The following is a 15787-nucleotide window of genomic DNA, read 5'->3' as shown; positions in this document are numbered from 1 at the left end:
AAGAGCAGTATCTAGAAACACCTGCCCTTGGAAAATGCAGACTAGGTTTAATCAGCAGAGAAGCCTTGTATCTCCACGAACACGCTGCCATGATCAGCAGTTAATAGAAACAAAGGGATACCGAGCCATGTTTCAACCTAGAGCTGTCATTTTTGAAAGCAGAGGTTTAAGATAACTACTCTTTACAAGATGACCGATCTATGTGGAGCATGAGCACGATTGTCTCGTATAAAGTTTAACAAAAAAAAAAAAAAAAGTAGCGCAAAAGAATGAACCGGACACCTTAGATGTGAAACAACAGTATTTTTTCATTGGTTTCTGTGCTTTCTTCTCTGAACCAACTATGAAAACACGAATGGTGCTGTGACTAAGCCTGCTTAAGAGTGCTGCAGTAAGGACGGTGAGGATATAAAGTTGGACTGTGAATACATGTACTTACTTTCTTGTTCTTCCACTACTTGTACACGAGTAATCAAAAATCATTCCAAATCTGAGGGTTTATTTTCAAAATAGATCCTCATTTCAAGAAAAAGTCTTCTGTACCCCTAGCCTATTTTTAATACACTAATAAAGAACTTACTTCTTCCACGTTTGCAAACCTCTTTCACCACTCTGATTTTAATACCAGCATCGCTTCCCTCCAACATTGTAGGTGTTATTTTAAATCAATTTGGCACAGATTCAGAAGTAGACTCCATCACTCGTTTTTGGTCATCTCCAGCCACGCTGTAATTTAGAGGCCCTCGAACAAGTGCATTGGTACCAGGTTTACGATCCAAGCCATCTTTGCATCATTTAAGCAATTGAACTCATCATGTAGAGAGTCTAAGTCACCAGGTGACATTTCATCCTCTCCCTTAACAGCTGGAACCGAAGAAGCCATTTGCACAGACAAGCCATCAATTTGCTCTTCCAGCAACTGACAGTTTTCTGCTTTCTTCTCTCCATTACCATCTTGGACAGTACTGATACCAGTGTCTGAAAATTAAGAAGGAGCTTAGTAGTGCATATAACTGCAGGATCAAAAAACACAGAAGGACATTATTCTGCATCCCTTCTTGTTGAAAGTACTGTGGAGAGAGTTACTCAGCACTGTCAGATCACTTCAGTAGTTTTATTCACCCTTTGACGCAACCACAGGAATACCTCCTTTTGGGCTGCAACCGTCTCATACGACTGTCGTGAAGTTATTTGCTGTATTCCCGTTTCAGTGACTAAAGCAAACTAAAGTTTCCCCTCCTTCCCCCAGTTCCAGCAAATTTTTCTTTCGACTCTGCTGCAACAGGTGGGTAAATTACTATTTGTGAGAAATTTAAATTTATTTTTTTTTTTTTAACACACTTTCCTTCCCCACTTCTCCCTTCCCCACTATAGAATACACAAATGAGAATTAAAAGCTGAAATGAAATCCTTGCTACCGCCAAACCATCGTGGTGAAAGGTTTCAGCACTTTTTAGAAACAGTTCCAAATTATTGCTCATTCAGGACTTCGTTACCTATAGCAACAGCCTGTTTGTCTAAGCCGACCAAAGAAATTCAGTCCCAATTAACTCTAAAACTTACGTGTCCTTTTGAATTAACACAGAAAGCACGGAGACCTTTTTTTTTTTTTCCCTGCACACTATGTCCATTTATGACCACACAAGTTCCTGTACTACAACAACTCCAACACACCTTTATTTGTTGGCATGCCTTTGAGGTTCAGATATGGTGACGGAGATCCAGCAGCACAGGGTGGCCCTTTCCCACCAACATGGTTTGTCACAACAGTGACTGTGGCCGTCGCAATAGCGGCGACGTGCTACGCCTTCTCTCTTTAGTGATGCTGGAGTATTGGGCTCTCCAGGACGCTTGATCTTATTCTGAGGCCCAGCAACAAATTTATCTGCTTCATCTATCATCGTACCCTGAAAAGACTTTTTTTTTTTTTTTTTAATATAAGTAAAAAACAATTGCTTCGTCAATTCACTACCAGAGTATTTGCCTCCGTGTTACAATTCAGTTACTTTTCAAATAATGATACAGCAGATAGCAAGACTTCTCCTACCTTCTCATCCTGTTTGAACAGACTGCCAAGTGTATGAAGAAGCCTTTTTGGTTGATCTGGATCAATCTCCCGAAGGGGTGAAGGCATCATTTTCAACTACTCCTGATGATTTCCCCTTTGAGCAACAGGAACGCCGTGAAGGCAGTCTGCAGCAGAACAAGGTATCTAAATTTAGTCTACCTTAAGACTAAGGAAATACAAGCCTCGCATGCTTCCATTTCCAGCGTTAGCATTTAAGATCTAGAAATCACTATTTCCTCCCTCTACAAAACAAAGGAAAAGCAAAAGGCAAATAAAGCCCCTCTTTCCTTTCACCATCACTATAAGAACATCTACTGCATCCTGTTGCACAGGAAAGCTCACCCATGAAACTGAATTTTCAAATTCCAAACACGCACAACATGTTTTGTGACAGAAGGCAGAAATTTCATTCTTCTCCTTCGGAATCTAGGGAAGAACGACTGACCCAAGAAACGATGCAAAGTCTACTTCCTCTCCCACACCGAGGACAGAAACACTACTTAGGTGAATTAAATAGCTGTACCAGAATATTAATAAATAATTGTGTCCATTTACCTTCATCCTGCCCCACGATATCCCTGTGTGTTTTCAGAAGATTGGTTCTCATTCCGGTTAGCTGATCTAGAAGACTGTGACAAGACATATCATATGCATTTCTGAATGCCCGTGGCTTCAAATCCTAGTTTTATAATAAAACAAGTAACTTTCAGTTAACCCGCGAGTTCTCACGCACAAAGAAATTGCTCTGTGGGCTGTACTACCGTTAACTACTAAAAAACAAAACAAAACAAAAAAAATTCCAAAACAACTTCAGACATTCTGAACGTATTCTGAAACAACTTTCTTTCCATCTCTCCGGAAAGAGCTTTCCTCCTATCTGTGACAAAGGAAAAAAAAAAAAGTTGTGATCGCGGGAGTCGTTACACAAAGCCACACTCTGTGAATTCACTACTACAGTTAAGATCATTTTTAGTCAAAAATACCTCGGCAGCAATGCTATCACTGCAAACATAGCGTTGCCAAAAAAAAAAAAAAAAAGAAATTCAACTCAAGATATAGGAGAGGGCGAGCTAAAAGCACAAATAACATGACCGATGGAGGCTGCAACAACCACCTGGTAGATGGTTGTCCACAGCCCTCGGATTGCACGGTCGTCTTTCCTGACAAACGAATACTGAAAAAGAAATACTGAATACTTTTCAGAATACTGAAAAGAACAGAAAAGATACACCGTGTGTCCGCAAAAGCCTTCGGGGAGACTACTGAAAGGAAAACCAAACCAAAAAACTAGGAACAGCAAGTGGCGTATACGTCAGTTTTGTTAACAGAGCACCACTAATGTACCAGGAATTTCCACATTCTTCGCCCCTCCTCTACCTTGAAAATGTCACCCAATTCTGTCAGTGTCTTCACCATCAGCATTTATTTATTTATTTCGTTTTTCACGTGGACATCCGAGGAAAACATTGAGTACCCTGTCATCGAGGAAGAAGAGGAGAGGGGGGAAAAAAAAAAAAAAAAAAAAAAAAGAGAGATGAGGGGGGAAGAAGCACTGCCATTCCTTTCCTCGGTAATGCGAGCAAAAAGCTCAGGCGCTCAGCAACAACGTGCTTTGAAAGATAAAACACAGAAGAAACTGCACGTTATTTAGTCTCAGCTACAGAGTCACGTGTATTTGTACCTGCTCATTTATTCATCTGCCAGTGTATTTTAGTACAAACGCTACAGAACATAGAAACCGCAAGGTTACTACTACCTTTTGTGACCGACGCGATCTTTGGCAGGAACAGCTATCGAAAAAGAACCAACAAAATCCCCTTCGTCGACAGCCATCCGAACCTTTATCGTCTAACAGCAGTCCTACAAACATCCCCTGGGATGCTCAACTCCTGAAACTTTCTGTTCAACTTGAGGCAGAACAAGCCCTTACCCTGGGCACCTTCACCCAGCTCTCCACTGCTAGCAGAGTAGCACCCTGATACTGTCCAGGACGCGCTGCAGCAGCCTACTCGCTTACGCGTATTTACTGCAGCCTGGTTCGAGACGCGCACAGAGGGACCCACGAAAAATCCACCCTTTCCTTCAGAGAAGTAAATACATACGTACATACGGACGACACGGTAAGGAAGAAAAGCTGAACACACAGCATGCGGTCCTTTACCGTGGGGCAGATCCAGCATCAGCACAAGGAGCTTTGGGGCACGTGAGCGATCATCTACACCGGCCATCGCGACAAGCCAAACTCACGCACACGAGCCTCGACCTAAAAACACAGAACACATTAAGTTCCTTTATAGCTTATGGAAGTAACAACCAGCATCTTAGATGCAGTTGGATAGTTGGATTGCATCAGCTTAGGGACTGCCTCCTTCAAAACGCACAGGGGGGTGGGGAAACCAGTCTTGGAAACCTGTTGCCTAACAGGAAGGAGACTGTTGTCTTCTCCTCCATAGGTGACGTTCTTCCAAGCATCGTCCTGCTCCTGGATTTTACCAGCCGCGACGGGATGGTCCTACCGGCGTGAGTCGGGAACGCTTCCCACGGGGTTTCTGTGACACTGAAGTAAGTTTTCCGCAGGTACAAGTAACGCAGCACGAGACGGCAAGGAAGCTAAGGCACCGTCTGCAGCACAGCACGTGTGCGATATTGGGCCTGAGGGGACCAGTCAAAGCCTGCAGTAATCGCTGAACAGGTGGGCAAGCAGGGAGCCCTACGGGAAACAAAGCTCACGTTCTGCAAAGCTCTTTTCCCGTCAAGAAGACGGCCTTTTCTATTCAGCGCATTTACTGAACTTTAGGCTACTTCCCATTCGCTTTGGCAAGTTAGCCTTTGCGTAAGCCAAGAGGTTTTAAACTGCCAAGCACCACTGATGGTTCTTGTTCTCCAACAACAGGGAATTTCAATCAGGGCACTCGTTAACAGGAAAGCCTGGCTCTGTTTCACACAAATCACGTACCTAAACCACGGAGACAGGAGTCTGCAGGACGAACTCTTTAAAAGGTGAACTTAAAGAGAAGGATACTACTCATTTTTCCACAACTTCTGCAAGGACTGCGGCAAAAAAAGGCTGAACCAGGGACGTCTCTATCATCATCCCCTCTAGAATTCAGCAACTCCATACAGTTATGGGGCAAATACCACAGCTGCAGCGCAAGACAAACAAAGACCTCGAAGGTCACGTTTCTGCCTGCGTACCGAGTTCCGCTGGGAAGACCCCCCACCTCTGGAAAGACCCCCAGCCGCTCAACTCCCAAGCAACGTTGCCACGGCCAGTGCTTACGCAGAGTTTTGCTCTCTCTCGCTGCTCAGTACAGGCCCAAGGCCTCCTTTATTGCACACAGTTCAAGCAAAACTCTTGGGACATAACCAAGAGACAGACAGACAGACAGACAGAAATTGCCTCTCACGTCTGTCCTCACTGACCGCAACCAGCGTCCTGGAAAGCCCCGCAAGCACCGGTCTATTCCTAGGACAACTCCGAAAGCTGAGGCGGGACAAAGTTTAGCCTCTCGTACCAAAGACTGAGCAACAGACAGAGCCTGACAGGCCAGTTCATTCTAGGTCTAAGAGGCTACTACGACTCGGCAGGCACTACGTGCCTTCCTTCCCTTTGCGCTTCCCAGCGCCGAGCAGCTCGCGCTTCCGCAAATTCAACGAAGCCTTGGAGCCGGGGCTGCAGGAAGCTTACGAGCACGCCTTGATTCCACCCCGAGGTCGCTGCGACTTACCTGGGCAGTCGGGACGGACGGGCTGCTCTCTCTCCTGAGAACCCTGCGACCGCAGCACGCCAGCTGCGGCTTTCCTCGCTTTACCCGGTGCGCCACCTTCGCTCGGCAACAAACCCCGCAGGGGTCCTAGCGGCGGGGAGCTGCTTCTGCCCCGGTGAACCGCAGCACAAGGAGAGAGCCGGCTGTCAGGACGCAGGGAGAGGAAAGCCTCCGGGGCGCGGCGCGGCGCAGCCCAACGATCAAGCGCAGCGAGGACCCGCGCCCGGCCTCAACACCCCCCGCCCCTCCCGGCCCGACGCTCCGAGGAGGCACCCCCGGAGGCTCTCGCTCGCCTCACCGCCGGCAACCGCGCTCGCCGCCAGCGGCAACCTGCGCCTCCCGGCGCGCACGGCCCGGCCCCGGCCCGGCCCCGGCCCGGCCGCGCAGCCCGGAGCCCACGTGGCCGCCCGGCAGCGCAGAACTACAGCTCCCAGCATGCCTCGGGACGGAGCACTCCAGCCAATCCAGAGGGGCGTCGGCCACGCGCACGCAACGGCACCTCCTCCTGCTGCCCTCTCTGCCCCCCCCCGCCGCCGCAGCCGCCCCCCTCTCCCCTGTCCCCTCTCCCCCAGCCCCCCGAAGCCGCCCCAGCTCCTCTCGTGCTCCGAGCATCTCCAGCATTTCAGGAACTGGAACCCTGGAACCGCTGACGTCTGGCACGTGTCAGAAACGTGGCAGGAGACGTACTCTGCTGTCGCAAGGCACTTGCAAAGCCGGCCCGACAGCTGAAGCAGACTCACACAGTCCACCGAGCAACTCGGGGCCCCCACTGCTGTCCACTCACCCTCATGCTTCGTTCAAGCTTCCGTGCCTACGCCCTGAGCTACAAGAAACAAAGAGAGAAGGTCACATCCACAATGGATACGCAAACAGTGCGGCACATGCAGAGGACTCAAACACAGAGACCAGAGCCAGACAAATAAAACAAACAAACAAACAAACAAACAAACTGAAGTCCACAAATGCCACAAGGCCATGAATGCATAGCAGCCCCGGCAGGGGTAATGGCAGACATACCCTTTGCAGATGAAAAAGGTGACCCTGCTCAGTCTCTTGGTAATACTGCACCAACACGGTCAAGCCTCTTGTAGCATGTCATCAAGCTGGTTTTAGTCCTCTGGAGAGTTACACAAGTGGGTTGATTCATCTAGAGATTAAAATACAGATCAAACACAGGAGCGTATCCCACCATCCCAAAAAAAAAGTGAGCCAGCAACCTCTGCTACATATCCCTCTATGAAGTGAATTCCAAGCCCTTAGAATTCCAGAAATCCATAGACTCCAGCCTGCCTAGAGAACCCGGCAACTGACTGAAGGAAAAACAAAGCACTTACCCCCAAAGAGCAGCCCAGGCAGAAGGAGCTCTCTGACGGCATACTTGGGGCTCATATACCTTTTGGTCCCACCCAGCACCCAAACCCAATCACCTGGGAAAGGGGAGGGGCAAAGCACATGAAAGTAGAAAGAGGAGGAGCAGCAGCTGTGGTTTATTTACTTATTTATAAGGCTTAGCTCAACAGCATGCAGAGGGCAGACAGGAGAACTGGGGTGTTTCTAGAAGCAACAATCCCCATGCTTTCGCTGCAGCTTTGAATATTGAAAGGACAACACAACCAAGCAAGTAACTGAAGCTTTTTCAGCTCGAATTAGCTCAAACTTTTATTTACGCAGAAAGAAAAATCTAGGAGCAGAACAGATTATACGCCAACAAAATCAATTCCGTTCCACTCGCAGCAAAAATCACTTCCTTCAGCAGGCTATCTGAGAACCAAAAGGCTATGCTGATGGGTCAAAACACACTACAGGACACTGGGGCCGGGCCCTCCGCTGCACCCACTTAAAACCCATCCCTACACTCACCAAGGTGCAACCCCAACCCGAACACAGACGCAGCATTTCAGCCTCAACACAGTTTCCAGAACTGCTGGAAAGCAAGCTTCATCCTCAGCGAGGCGTGCTCAGGCTGCACAGGAGGGGGCTTCGGGCACCTCTTTGCCTACCGAAGAAGACCGCCATCAGCACCTGCTTTGTTCCGATCCTAAAGGCTAACATCACAGCCCACGTCGCCTGGGACACCCGATAAACAGAAGAGAAAGCAGCCATACCGTTTTCAAGCCGTCCCTGCACGTGTCGCTCCTCGATGATCTGCAACCTCCTCTCAAATCCTCAACCGCTTCTGTGGAGAGCCTGCCATGGCACCTGCAAAGCAAGACCCTTCGCAGTCACCTCGTGCTACTTGGCAGTTCTGCTCCAATCCAGCTCACAAACAGCCCGCCCTTCCCGTGCTGCTCTTCAGAGTGCAGCTTGGCCCCTCTGAGCCTGTGCGACACACCTGTGAAACAAAAAGAAAAGCATAGGCTGAAGCAGCATCCAAAGCCACAGCACAGCTGGGACAGTTACTCTCATCTGCTCCCTAACCTCTGCTCCCTCACCTGCCCTCGAGGCAGATGCTTCCATCTGCTCTCTTAGGCCAGCTACAACACCCCTGAAATATCAACAGGATTTTTACTGTACTTTGTGCAGTTAAGTAACTGCAGTGACAACTGCACCCCTAAAGTACCTGCTACATCTGTTCATCGCTCACCTTGCCAAAAGCAGCTCCGGTCAAGTCCCGCGTTGTACACTGTGTTTCAGCTTTAACAAATGAAAACGGTCACAAGATAATCATTCAGCTGCCAGCATTAGCACCCATCCCTCAACAACACAAAGGGACCCCGTTTACAATATTATCATTTCAAAACAGCAGCCCCCATACCTCAGCACACCTCAGAAGTAGACCAAGCCAGTCACCGAGCTGCCTACGGAGCGCTGAACAGTTCCGGAAGGAGCTCTTTCCTGTGACAGGTTCCTCCAAAGGTTTACGCTCTACTGGGGACAGGAGAGAAATAAAAATAAAAGTTTCAAAAACCCCTTATCTGTAAGCTTTCAAGATTCCACAGACCTCCTCCTCAAGCACACCGTTCAAGCACTATGCGAGCAGCTGCTCACAAGCAGCTCAACTCTTCCCCCCCACACGCACATCTGACAAACACCACAGAGATGACTGTGCCTGCTGCCCTTCAGTACGTGCCCAGAGGCAGACCAGATGTCTTCGCCAACACAGTCCGGACAATGTATTAGCACACCCATGCACTGCCACGTTAGCTGTCATCACTAACTGCCAGGCAGGACAGCTCCAGACCAAACACATACACACACAGCCACGCCACAAACACTACAAACAAAACACACAACACAAGGCGCAAGAACAAGTGACCCCCGGAGGGAAGCCCTATGGCAACAGCAAGTCACAACAGGTGCTCTGCACCAGACCCAAGGAGAGACTCAAATGTCACGACACGCGACTGGAAGACACTGCCAGAACTGGGGTGATGGAGGTCTAAAAAGCCTTCCTTCAAGACAAGAGACCAGAAGGATGGGGACTGAAAACCCCATATGATTCAAAGATCGAAGCCGAAATTCCTTTAAGCGGTATATTCTTTATTGCAGCGCTGGATGCACGGGGGGATCTCTCCACCTATCGTGCATACCCAAAGCAGAAAGCAGTCTTGAATTTATACAATCAATCTATCAATATTCTACCGGCGCCTATACATATTCATTGCCTACCCCCGCCTTCCCTCGCTTCTCATGCTAATTAGCCTTTTGGCACCTTGCGCCTGAGTAGAGCCTCCCAAGAACTGTGGGCAGGGGCCTTTGGGACGTGGGCAGGGGTCTTTGGGAGGAAGACCCCGAGTCTTCCTCACATTGTACTTTTCACCTTTGGTCAGGAATCCGCTGAGTTGGCATGTTTCTTAATCGCAAGAGCTGGCTGTTGCTAATTCTTCCCTTTGTTGTGTCTTTATAATGAATTCCAACGTCCAGTTTTGAGATTTATAGTCCTTACATTTGTTTCTCTGTCCGTCTGCCGCTTCCTTATCGTGAGTTCCGGTGTCTTGTTTCGAGATATACAGTCCTTGTCTGGGGACTGTCCTTGCCTCCCCAATACCTCCTTAATCACATAAGACGACGCTTAGGAAATCAATTCCCAAGCAAGAGCTCCTGATGCGGCCCAGATGACTTCCACAAGAGCGAGGATGGAAACAGATGCGATCTCAAACCGAATATGATGCACGAGACCTGAAACAGAACTGCACTTCAAGCAGCGACTGCAAGACAAGAAGTGCTCGGATCAGAGCCACGATGACAAAACAAGCACTGAGGCCCTTCAGCACCGCTACCAAGTCGCCTGTCTGGTCTGTCCAGTGTAAAAAGCTAGAAGGATATCAAGACCCGAGAAGCACAGAACAGACATTGCAGAAGCAACACTACAGGACAGACGAACAGAAGGAAACTGTCCTGCCTGGCGCACGCACTCACGCTACAAAATAATCCCGCTGCTTCTATTAGCCTGGTGACCCAGCCACAAGCAGCCTGAACGTGACCCAGCCTGAACCACCCTCGCAGCGGCACCAAGTATTTTCAGCCAGCTGGCTCCACGCTGCTCTGGCTCCCAGCTCCCATTAGCCACCCCAGATATGCAGATACCAGGTGCCCCCCAACTTAGCTCTCAGGTTGCTGCATGGTAAATTCCCTCCGCCTCAAGAAATACACAGGCACTGGTCGTCATCTTAGTCAATTGCCAGGCTCATCATCAGCTGCAAAAACAGAGTACCAGCATTCACTAGCATGCCGGTCATGATGCCCACCTTCTCCACAACGCTGACTACTGCTGATGCAACATACAACTATGCTCACCTGTTCCTCTCCAAATCCAAGCTCCAACAGTGCAACCAGTATCATCCACACCACCTGGGAAAACAAAGGGATTAAATGATCGTTGCGTTCACAACACATCACCCAATGGTGTGTTTTTTTTGTTGTTGTTGTTTTTGTTATTGTTGTTTTTTGTGTGTGTGTTTCCTGTATTTATTTATTTTTTAGTCTGCTTTAGCTCAACGGCATGCAGAGTGCAGACAAGAAAACTGGGGTGTTTCTAGAAGCAACAATCCCCACGCTTTTGCTGTAGCTTTGAATATTAAAAGGACAATACGACCCAGCAAGTAACTGGAACTTTCTTACCTGGAATTAGCTCAAACTTTTCTTCACATTGAAAGAAAAATCTAGGAGCAGAACAGATTATACACCAACAAAATTGAGTCCATTTCATCCCCAGAAAAAAAATCACATGCTCTCATCCCCTCCTGTACCTCAGCCGCTTGCCTACCCCACGTGGCACACGCTTCCATCTGTTCTCTTTACCCACTTATAGCACCTCTAAAAGGCAAACTGGAATTTTACTCTATTGGCTGTAGGAAAATAACTGCAGTGACAACCGCGCCCCAAACTGAGCCAGCAGCCCCTACTAAACATCCCTCTACTAAGTGAATTCCAAGCACTTAAAATCCAGAAATCCATAGACTCCAGCCTGCCTAAACAACCCTGCAACGGACAGAAGGAAAAACAAAGCACTGTCCCCAAAAGAGCAGCCCAGGCAGAAGGAGCTCTCTGATGGCATGCCTGGGGCTCATATAGCATTTAGCCCCGCCCAGCACCCAAACCCAATCACCTGGGAAAGGGGAGGGGCAAAGCACATGAAAGTAGGAAGAGAGCAAAAGGAGCAGCTGTGTTTTGTTTTGTTTTCCTTTCCTTTCCTTTCCTTTCCTTTGTTTTTTAAAATCTGTTTTATCTCAAAAACATTCAGAGAGCAGACAAGAGACCTGTGGTGTTTCTAGAAGCAAAAATCCCCTTTTGCTTTTGCTGCAGCTTTTAATGTTGAACTGATAACGGCACCAAGCAAGTAACTGAAACTTCTTCAACTGGAATTAGTTTAAACACGCTCACCGTCATCTGCAAACACAGAGAACCAGCATTCACTAGCCCTAACCCTAACCCCAACCCTCACCCTAAACTCTAACCCTAGCCCCAGCCCTAGTCCCTAAGCCCAACCCTGGTTCCCGAGAACTTCATTTCCAGGCATGCTCTGGGCGCTCAACATGGCCTCCCGGAGGTCCGGAGGCCCAGAACTACATTGCCCGGCATGCTCCGGGCACCCAACATGGCCTCCCGGAAGTTCGGAGTCCCAGAACTACATCTCCCGGCATGCTCCGGGCAGTCAACACGGCCTACCGGAAGCCTGGTGCCGGAAAACTACACCTACCAGAATTCCCTGGACAGCCAGCACGGCCAATCAGAGGCCGAGTTTTCGAGAACTACATTTAACAGCACTCACTGTAACCCTAGCCCTTCCCGCCCTTACACAAAAAAGCCTCAAGCCCTATCCCTAAACATCCTCGAAACCCCTACGGACCTAACCCAAACTATTTACCACACTAAACCCCTGAAGTCCTATGCCTAAAACCCCTAACCCAATAAATTAAGACGCTCAAATCCCAAACCCGCAAAATTGAGATGCTCAAATCCCAAACCCCCTTCCAAAAAAGAAAAAGAAAAATCAAGAAAAAAAAAAAAATCAAACAAAACAAAAACAACGAAAGGGGTAGATCTGGTGGCATCTGCCCTGTAACCCTGCAAAAATCACGAGGGACCTAGAACAACAAAGCAAACGCACAAAATAACATTGACATCCTATCCATAAATGTGCTATAACAATTAATCACCTCCAAAGAGCTTCAAGCAATAAATGCACATACTACTAGATCGGTTTCCTCTAAAAGATCGTACCAGACCCTGACCCACCAAAAGAACCCTGCATGTAACTAACAGAAGCATCAACAAAGCACTGACCCCAAAGAGCAGCCCGGGCAGAAGGAGCTCTCTGATGCCGTGCCTGGGGCTCCTATACCATTTGGCCCCGCCCAGCACCCAAACCCAATCACCTGGGAAAGAGGAGGGGGCAAACCACAAGAAAGAGAGCAGGAGCAGCAGCAGCTGTGTTCTTTTATTTATTTATTTATTTGGTTTTTTTTGTGCCTATCCCTAGTTTACAGCATGCAGAGTGCAGACAAAAGAACTGGGGTGTTTCTAGAAGCAAAATTTACCGTATTTATGCCTCAGCTTTGAACATAGAAAGGACAATACAACCAAGAAAGTAAATGAAATATTTTCCACGGGAATTAGCTCAAACGTTAGTGTTAGGTCAGAGGTTGGACTCAATGATCTTGAGGTCTCTTCCAACCTAGAAGATCTGTGATTCTGTGTGATTTACATATGAAGAAAAATCTAGGAGCGTAGGAAATTACACAGCAAAAAAAACAACGACGTAATAAGCAACGCGCATGCACGGCCCCACGGCCGCCTGCAGTACTCGTTTTCCACCAGCAGGAGGCGGCAGAGGGCGCCCCCGGGCCCCACCGCGCATGCGCCCCCCTCGGCCGCCTGCAGTACTCGTTTTCCACCAGCAGGAGGCGGCAGAGGGCGCCCCCGGGCCTCACCGCGCATGCGCCCCCCTCGGCCGCCTGCAGTACTAGTTCTCCACCAGCAGGAGGCGGCAGAGGGCGCCCCCGGGGCCCCACCGCGCATGCGCGCCCCCCGGCCGCCTGCAATACCCGGTTAAAACCAGCAGGTGGCGGCAGAGGGCGCCCGCGGGCGTCACCGCGCATGCGCGCCCCTCGGCATCCTGCAGTACCCGATTAAAACCAGCAGGTGGCGGCAGAGGGCGCCCGCGGGCGTCACCGCGCATGCGCGCCCCTCGGCCGCCTGCAGTACCCGATTAAAACCAGCAGGTGGCGGCAGAGGGCGTCCGCGGGCGTCACCGCGCATGCGCGCCCCTCGGCCGCCTGCAGTACCCGACTAAAACCAGCAGGTGGCGGCAGAGGGCGCCCGCGGGCGTCACCGCGCATGCGCGCCCCTCGGCCGCCTGCAGTACCCGATTAAAACCAGCAGGTGGCGGCAGAGGGCGTCCGCGGGCGTCACCGCGCATGCGCGCCCCTCGGCCGCCTGCAGTACCCGATTAAAACCAGCAGGTGGCGGCAGAGGGCGCCCGCGGGCGTCTCCGCGCATGCGCGCCCCCCGGCCGCCTGCAGTACTCGCTTCCCACCAGCAGGTGGCGGTAGAGGGCGCACGCGGGCGTCACCGCGCATGCGCGCCCCCCGGCCGCCTGCAGTACCCCTTTCCCACCAGCAGGTGGCGGCAGAGGGCGCCCGCGGGTGCCAACGCGCATGCGCCTCCCCCGGCCGCCTGCAGTATTCGTTTTCCACCAGCAGGTGGCGGCAGAGGGCGCCACCGGACCCCACGGCGCATGCGCGTCCCCCGGCCGCCTGCAGTACTTGCTTCCCACCAGCAGGTGGCGGCAGAGGGCGCCCGCGGGCGTCACCGCGCGTTGCGCGCCCCCCGGCCGCCTGCAGTACTCGTTTTCCACCAGCAGATGGCGGCAGAGGGTGCCCACGGGCGTCATGCGGCATTCGTGGCGCCCGGCAGCCTGCAGTACTCGCTTCCCACCAGCAGGTGGCGGCAGAGGGCGCCCCCCGGCTGCCTGCAGTACTCGTTTTCCACCAGCAGGTGGCGGCAGAGGGCGCCCGCGGGAGTCACCGCGCTATGCGCGCCCCTCGGCCGCCTGCAGTACCCGAGTAACAGCAGCAGGTGGCGGCAGAGGGCGCCCGCCGGTGCCACCGCGCATGCGCGCCCCTCGGCCGCCTGCAGTACTCGTTTTCCACCAGCAGGTGGCGGCAGAGGGCGCCCGCGGGAGGCCTTGTCGGGCGGATCACAGCTCGCCTACTGTGCCATTCGGAGCTTGTGGCTGTATTTTTTCCAACGTATTTGCTACCCACACCCTGCGGGGCAGCTTGTCTTACAAAGAATTCTCTCTGTTAATATTCTCTTTAAGGCGGGCACGAAGCATCCACTGCTCTTCTAAGCAAGCAACCTTCCTTCTGTGCTCCCTTCGGGATGCAGGACTATGTGCACTCAGATTTATTCCACTCATTTTTCTTCCCCTTTTCATTGGCACAGTCTCCAAGGACGCCTGGCTTTCTTCTCACAGACTCGCGTCCGTTTCAGTGTAAGGCATCTTTTCCCTCCGCTGCTCTAATCCAAATTCAAATTATCCAGATAAAACAATAGCGAGGTAAGAGAGAACTGTCTGAGTTAAAGTCACCATCTTTCTGTAACTAATTTAGCAGACAGCTGTACCACATCAGAGGAGGAGGTTTAGATGCTAACCAGGTCAGGCACATCACGGTCAAGTGAGCGCCCCCGGAATCACTAAAGAAACTTAAGGAAGAATCTACTAGAAGAAAGCTGTCTCCTCTTACCACCACCTATTTAAAAGATAGTGTAGTACAGGCAGTTCTACGTGCATAAAACCACATACACACAGTATACCTGACCCAAGTAAATTCCCTCTGAGAAGTCCACCATTAAGCAAAAGAGGTGTATTGTGGTGACATACAGCTGCCGTGTAATGATCCTGAAGGGATGAATCGCCCTATGTATTCCAAGGTACTCCTGTGGTTCGTTTGTTTTTTTTTTCAAGTACGTTCCCGCTAAGAAAAGAGTTCAGAATTGTTTATAACGAGTTCGTTCCAAGTGTCACTTTCTCACTTAACGTAGTAATAAAGATACGCTGCTGCTTTTGGATTTTATTTCCTTCTTGAATCTCACTGGTGTAATTCCAATGGTCAAACAACCTCTTCCAGAAAGACCAGCCCACTGCTTCACAGGAGAAGGAAAAGATGTCTCACACACGCTGGCTAGTACTAAAAAGAGTAATAGGAAGAGAAGTTCAGGCCATCAATGTAAGTATGTTTCCCTGCCTCTTCTGCTGGCTGGTCAAGTGGAATCCTCAGGACAGCCCCAGTACCTTGTGAAGAGCTTCTTAACGCCAGCACAACTTCAACCTGTCTTTTAAAAGAAAGCTGTTAAAGGAGCAGGAGACTGTTTTTAAATGAGAACAACCGAAAATAAAATTATCTGAAGAGCCACTTACTACTGGCATATTACCGTTTAAAAGGAAAATATTAATTACGTGCAGGTGCTCCAGTCTTCGTTGCATTTTCTGTGATTCACAACATTA

At 50.0% G+C, this 15787-nt stretch overlaps 2 long non-coding RNA genes across 2 annotated transcripts; both read right to left on the bottom strand.

The window, feature by feature from the left end:
• Window positions 1–417: 417 nt before the first annotated feature.
• On the bottom strand, window positions 418–6983 carry LOC311429442. Its single transcript, XR_014688256.1, has 6 exons — window positions 6853–6983; window positions 6620–6658; window positions 5797–5942; window positions 2624–2697; window positions 2048–2193; window positions 418–978 (listed from the first exon to the last, which is right to left on the bottom strand). It is a non-coding gene; the product is annotated as an uncharacterized lncRNA (long non-coding RNA).
• A 2311-nt stretch (window positions 6984–9294) lies between these two features.
• On the bottom strand, window positions 9295–12634 carry LOC311429441. Its single transcript, XR_014688255.1, has 4 exons — window positions 12562–12634; window positions 10897–10937; window positions 10573–10626; window positions 9295–10472 (listed from the first exon to the last, which is right to left on the bottom strand). It is a non-coding gene; the product is annotated as an uncharacterized lncRNA (long non-coding RNA).
• Between the last annotated feature and the right edge of the window lie 3153 nt (window positions 12635–15787).

This window comes from Aythya ferina, assembly GCF_964211825.1.
Source record: "Aythya ferina genome assembly, contig: HAP1_SCAFFOLD_1125, whole genome shotgun sequence".
NCBI lineage: Eukaryota > Metazoa > Chordata > Aves > Anseriformes > Anatidae > Aythya > Aythya ferina.
This window is presented reverse-complemented; position numbering and strand designations above follow the sequence as displayed.